The sequence below is a fragment of the Hyalella azteca genome, unplaced genomic scaffold (genome assembly GCF_000764305.2).
Source record: "Hyalella azteca isolate HAZT.00-mixed unplaced genomic scaffold, Hazt_2.0.2 contig12490, whole genome shotgun sequence".
NCBI lineage: Eukaryota > Metazoa > Arthropoda > Malacostraca > Amphipoda > Hyalellidae > Hyalella > Hyalella azteca.
Window position 1 is genome coordinate 47,996 of NW_025942448.1, and position 7,596 is coordinate 55,591.

Sequence of the window (7,596 nt, forward strand, 5' to 3'; positions counted from 1 at the left end):
CGGCAGGACTGATTCGTTGCAGCCGTGCGCCAGCGCCCAAATAAGGCCTTACGCAGAACGTTTTGAACCCCGTAATAAGCGGACATCCTTGCTGGATTCCTGCTTCCCCCATGCTTCTATCATGCTCTTGGTTCAGCGCCGGCCCAGCTCCTACACTGCTTCTAATTTTGACTGGGATATATTTTTTGTCAATGAAATATTTTTCATCACGTCAGTGATAGATTTTTTAAGCCAAGAGAAAATTTTTTCAAACTAAGGACATGATTTTTTGAGTTGTTAATAAATGAATGAATGTCATATTTTTTTACATTTTTCTAATTTTTAACTGTAAAGTGTTGTTTTATCATTTTTAAACGAAAAATAAGCAATTGTGGTAAAGGGACCAAGGGTGGGCGCCTTGCCCCAAGCCCATGGGCCCATTGCTCCAGGGGTGGGGCAATGGGCCCATTTTGACACTTTTTACAAAATGGGGTTTCATTAAAAACTGAATGAATCTATAGGCGTCTAATTCACATCATACATTCCTCATTAGTTGTACCTTTAAACAAAACAAAGAACCACTTCGTATCAATTAAAACTTCATCAAAAATTTAGTTTAAAAAAAGGGGGGGGCACGCTGCCCCATGTAGCCATATGTAACTGATGATAATTTTACTGCGCCATTATACCATCATAACAATTTATTGTACCTCGAACATGAGACTCACTTTTTATGCCGTCGTCATCACATGGTCGTCGGCATATAGTGTCTCAAACGATAATAAGTAAATAGCATGTAATTTACAATGATATACCAAGACCGAATAAGGAATTTAAATTGTTGACAATTCACTTTTTGCGTAAACTGCCTCGCTCGTTGAGGAGAGAAGAACGGGTGCTGCTGTTCACTCGTTTCAAGACACACATGGCGGAGCTGTCATGATCAATTATGCTTCTTTTCTTGCTACATATTCTGTGTCTCGACCTCGACGATGATATTAGGTTCATAAGATTATAGCATTCGCAGTGCCAGCCTTTTTATTATCATTCGGTAACATTGTAACAACAATTTTGTAGAAGACGGTGAGAAAGTGAATTTTGTTTAGTGATCGGGGAGAAGGCCCGAGATTTAAGCTGATATGATTTATCAAAACAAATATAATAGTTAAGAGTTTTCATCATAAGAACAGCTGTGCTCAAGAGCACCTCACTTATTTGTTTTACAGTTTATTATACTCATTGTGTTGAGCTTATTGTCGATGGAAGCAAGATACAGTGAGTAACAGAAAAATACATCCACGAGAAATTGAATAAAGGAGTTTAATCATGAAAAGTTACATTAAAGCAACTAAAGCTTAGTATAGAAAAGTATATATTAATTATTTTATATTTAATTAAGTTGAGTTAATCTAAATTAATTTAAGTTTAACAGATAACAGAGCAGAGTTAACTTGGGTACAGTTTAGATTATCAGTTGTTTAATAATGCTTAATTACTTTCTAGGAATTTGATTTGATTCCCTTGCTCATTGCAACTTTTAATGTAATTCAACCAATGTTCCACACATCGAACTTAATAATAACTTTTTAATTATAATGTTTGGATAATAGGTAATCGTAGTAATTGTTATTCTGCTTCGCCTAACAGGATAATTTACTTGATGCACTCATCCTGTGGGCGGTAATGCTTTCAGAGAGAATTACTTATAATAAAAGAACTTGTAAAATATGCACTGCTCTTATATACGCTGCACTCTGTTCATTTGTGACAAGCATACGATAGAACTTCTATATAAAAAACAAATTTAAATTAATTAAAATTAAGAAAATTTAAGTAATGTCGTAAAATATACATTTCTTCCATTATTTTATGCAATTAGGATTTTTTAATGTAAAAATATACCAGAATCCATTATCTTCTGACAAGCCTGAGGGTCAACCAGCTTACAAAGATGCTTAACGTTACAGTTTTAGCTTCATTAAACGCAATAGAAATTTATTTCATACAGAACATGACTGAGCGCCACTACCATGAAACTATGCGAAACTTCATGAAACTATTTCTCAAACAATGCACCGTATAAAATTTTTATTTCGCATTACATTCTGAAAATATTATTCCCTATCAACGCCAAATTCAATTTCTACAAGTACTTTAACTCCGATCGCAATATGATATTCAGATTTGAATTGCGGAAAAAAATAACTATAGTCGTGAAACGAATCGTCAAAAAATAAATGAGATTTTATTTTCGCCAAATTACTTCTACGCGCGCTCAAAATGTCTTGAAGTTGTGAAACACATTGAAATGACTTCCATAAGACAATATATAACCTCTGTCTACACGTCTTCGATGATCCAGATCCCGTTCTAACTGCACCCTCACTCGGGAAAACATTTTATATTTGTTTTTCGTGAAGTCCGAACTCTGATGAGGTAAATAAGATACAAATCTTATGTCGGAGGTTCCATACTACCGGGAATTATATACGCGGAAACAGATAAATATCGCACTATTATTTTTAATTATAAATCGCTCATCGTGTATCAGTGATGAATCATCTCACCGCTTAAACCTGCCTGCTTTTCGTGCATCATTGTTAATAGCTTCCCCATAGGGAAAATAAACCGCTATTTTGATGACATAAATAGCTACTAATAGCAGAACTTGACGTCTCTAGGGGATAATAACACTTATAAAAAAACATCCCTCAAATACCAGGCAGAGAAATAGCGAGTTACCAACAAATCCCCCTCAACTGAGGGCTGCACGCTGCGCAGTTACTGATGAGGCGCCCACAAATCCCCCTCAACTGAGGGCTGCACGCTGCGCAGTTACTGATGAGGCCCCACAAATCCCCCTCAACTGAGGGCTGCACGCTGCGCAGTTCTCACGCTCGCGGCCGTTCTGAGGGCTTGGTGCAGAACATAAACTTCTTCATCAACTTTTTTACGCTTCCCGCCATGTCTTCGTTGCACGGGCTGATTATACGGGACTGCAAATGCCATTATGATTAGTCTGTCGTACAAATATTTTAAAAGACTTTTATTTTCCGTCCTCAATATAAATTGCTTGACTAACGTAATGCAAGATGCGTCAATAGGAACTAACATTTCGAATCTAGAGCGCTTTTTTATTGGCATGAAATATGACCCAAAAAAATACCATGGATGATATTTCAAGATGAAAAAATTTCATTAACCAGTCAACGGAGTACACCCACATAATTTGCGAGTTAACTGCACATCGTGATCATAATTATTTCTTTCTCGCGAATAAAATCAACTAATATCTATGAGACTCGCTCGTGCCGTTGATTAAAGTTGACTGCAATAGGCTTCAATAGAAGTTAAATGGTTACGGAAATACAGGCAACTGCGCTGCAAAAATGTTGCAATTTTTTAGGAAGCTCCAATAGTAAAATAGGAAATGAACACAAACTCTTTGAAAATAATGAATTATAGTAGGCATATTTATATGCACTTCGCGTTCACGCATATTAACTCACTGCAAATAAATAACACCCAAGATACACTAGCCACAAGGTTAGTTTGATGCGAGGCAGTTTGGCGAAGACTTCATCTGCCGCCAGCAACAAGTAACAAGACGCGCTGTTTGATGGACGTGCAAAGCTGCAAGTAATTACAACACAACAGACATTCACAGCACGTCCTCGTGCTCTTGTTGAGTTTAACTATCGTTTGAGTAAACTGCATGACTAACGACAACCAACAATGTTTATACAATGAACAGCATTACGTCAAAATTCAACAAAAAACTTATGCCACCAATTCGAGCTTAATCGTTCATGATAAAGCAATAAACTCGGGCTAATTCAAGTCATAATTTTGAACCAAATAATCGAAACATTAAATTTTCCAAGCATTTTTGGTAACTCACCAATTAGCAATTACGAGATTGAAGAAATCAGTTCATGGTCAGAGTCGCAGAGCGAGTCTTGTCAAATTCCATATGAAGAAAAATTGACTGGCTATATGTCCATTATTCGTATTGTTCTCATTATAAAACGGTAATCGGCATAATCATGTCAGCTCTTCATTTATATTCATTTAATAACGATGCTTTTAGAGGCAACACAGGCCATTGTTCAGCATGTCAAAAGCAAAATCTTAATAATTTCAAAAATCTTGCAACGGAAGATCATGAGTAGTTATTGCTTAACAGAAGACTCATCACGACAGTAATTCTTCATAAGGTAGATGTTAGGATATTGTGATAAGTTCGCCTCTGTGCTGTGGCAAACCTTTTCAAACTTGAAATGTCGCAACATATGAATACGATTGACTGGCAATTATTTTTTTAGAATTATGTAGATTCACGGAGTTTCGAAGGATAGTCTACGTATTCTAATTTTGCTTCTCAATATTTACCTCTTGGCATGGTGCGCCACTCTTCTACATAATTCGCAGAGATATCAGTGCGAAAGTTATAGTCGAATGTTGTAGGTTTATAAAATAGATTTTAATGCAGAATTTCCAGGATAAAAAATAAAATGCTCCACACGGACGAAAACTCACGACAAACTAATTCATAAACTACAATTATATACGAGGTTATAGTATCATTATTAAGCAATTTAATTCAGATTGAGCAACCTTTTTGTTTGAGCAAATTTTTGAGCAACTGAAGCTCTAAAAGTTACTAAGGAGCTCGAAGCGGCAAAATACAGTACAAGTCTCCGTAATGCAGCGTGAGAGAAAGACTGTCACCATTCACAACACAAGACCTCCTAGGCCATCAAACGGACCTAAATTGCAGGATTTAATATTTGGCTCTTGAGGCTGTTATGTTCACCAGAACAAATCTCCTCGGTAAACTAAGGTCAAAACTTCGAATTTCGTTTCGTATAACAATGTTTCGGTGGTATTTTAAATGTTGAGAGCAATATGTTAGATACACAATTTGTCAAGGTTTGCGTGAGGAGAGGCGGTTTGTGTGATTTAGGACTGTCACAACAAATATATCGAGGGTGCAAGGGCGTGTATACATGATGATTATGATTTCGGTATATCATTAGGAGATACAATTTTATTCCTATAATTAATTATTATACAGGAAATAATGGGAAGAAAAGAGTTAGTCATACATTAAATTTTGCTCCTTCATTTGGTAAAATTAGTTTGATTTTAAATTGAAAAATTATACTTCCAAATTGTCAAATTTTAGTAAAATAGTTGTCCTTTCGTCTATGTCAAAGGTGGGTTAATATACCCTATCAAAGTTTTAATACCTGTTAGCCGCTGGCTCAGTGACACTATATTCGGCTTGGGAGCGAATCGCGCGCTTAGAGGCCACCTAACTGCATTCAGCGACTATTCACGAGCCGCTTGCGGGTGTCGATTGCCCGATAGGCCGAATATACGAAGTCAGACCGAAAAAAGCAGCTGGCCAGGCGTCTGAGAGCAGACGCTGCTATTTTAGCGAACCATGACCATCTCCCGCTCATCATATGGCGTCGGTGTATGTACGTACATGCGTACGTTTGTCAAGGCATATGATGGAACGAAATGAGAATTTATTGTACCAATTTTTTAAGTTTACGTATTGTAAGATAATAATTATTATAGGACAATTATATTAATTATAAATCGATCATTAATTATAGGACAAAAATATCTGGATTTATTTGGCTATCTTCAAAAACCTCAGGATGCTTGGAGGCATGGAAATATGATTAAGAGGTGCAAGAGCAGAAAAATACTTGACAAGTACGTGGCAGTAGAAAAGTAATGCTTGTAGCTCCAAGAGATAAATTTTAAATTCTTGTCATAACACACATAACTAATATGTAAGCTGTTAATTGGCAGAAAAAGCAACAGATGAACTTTCGGTTATGCATTCAGGGCCTACAAGCATTTTATTAAATGTTCAGGTCGCTATGAGTTGGGATGAAACTGCTTGATAATGTGATGACAGAGCATTGTCTGATAACGGGCATTAAACAAAGTACCTTCGGTTATTCAAGGTCTAAAAAATTTCAATATTTTCAGGTGAAGTTCACATTTGCATCATATCGTGGTGCGGTTCAAATAATTCCTTCAGTGAATAATGATCGTTTTATTCAATGGCGGTTACTGGGCGTTACTGCGCATGACTGTCATACATAACGTACATAACTCTGCTCAGGCACCTCACAACTTTTTGAACGAATTAAAAAAAGTTTAGTCATTAGTTTAAACAACCTCTATGACAAAACTTTACGGTTCTTGTTCCTCATAGTTACTTTATCATGTTCGCAGGGCAAAATTTGTTGCTAGCCTCGTTAAATGTTTAAATATTATTCCTGTTTAATGTGATGCAGCATGCGGGGTTGAGTAGTTTAGACGACGTTACACGTTCGTTCGCGTTTGCCTTGCCGCTCTGCTGCTGCCCGGCCGGGTGGCAACCGTGAACCGGCGTTAGTTCGCTAGTTGTGCTAGTGAAGTGAACATCACACGCCGAACGGCGAACGTTGCTCATTTCAATCCTGTAATAGTAGTGGGAAAAGTGATCTTGTGAAGTATTAGACATGAAAATTATAGATTTTAAAAGCTGAACATTACTAGAAATGTATTCGTTTTCCTGTACAACGGTTCTACAAGTGGAGTTCATTGGAAAACACCACACCGATACGGCGATACCTGCATATGCATTACGGGAATTTAGTGGCGCCATGATGCCGGCATTCTACTTCGCTCAGAAGATTCCGGAACTGGCAGTTATGGAAATTTTTAACTCGAGGTATATGTTGACATGATCATGATATTTTAGCTGCTCGTGTCCATATACTTCTGGTTTTAATTTCTAATTCATCGGAGAGCTGGATCCAATGATCCATGTGTGGAAATGCCAGTTCACTCCAGTTCAACTGCATGGTTAGGCTTAGTCTTCACCAGTCAAACAGTCACCATGTCGCTGCAAGAGAAACGCGTACAAACAAGGCTAGAAATCCTATAGTCTCAACTCCGTAAGTTATCAATTTGCTGGATCATTATAATTATATGCTTGTTTTTCGTTGTATCGTTGGGTTTGGTACCAGAGTGAAGTCGAAGTACCTAATGTGAATTGGGTGATTTTAGAAGAATTGCATATTATTAGAGTATAAATTTCTTTCCATTGAACATGACAATGATAGGAAGGTCACAAGTTCCTCCTGGAATTTCCACGATAGCATTTGATCCATTCTTCTTCACAACCACTGTACCTATAGGAAGAATTTTAAAGACTTTCAAATCAGTTCGATGGACCAATTGGCACGGGTGAATGTGTTAGAATGGTTCGCACATGCATAATGTGTGTTAATACTGAGCGGTGTTGAATAGTGGAGAATATTGATCGTTGAGTGCTATTGTATATTGGAGAATGCTGATCGTTGAGTGCTATTTCATATTGAAGAATGTTTGGTTTTGGGAAATGTGTGAGAATGCTGACTGTTGGTGAATATTGAAAATTATTTTGCTCGGGCAATGTGCGAGGGTATTGCAATTCTGGAAAATATTTGAGAATGTTGTGGGTAATGTGGAAAGTTGGGGTTGAAAGTTGTATTAACTGATATTATTCCCGTTTCGAACTCGTTTACTAGCCACTTGCTTCATTGTGCTGCGATGATACATGTC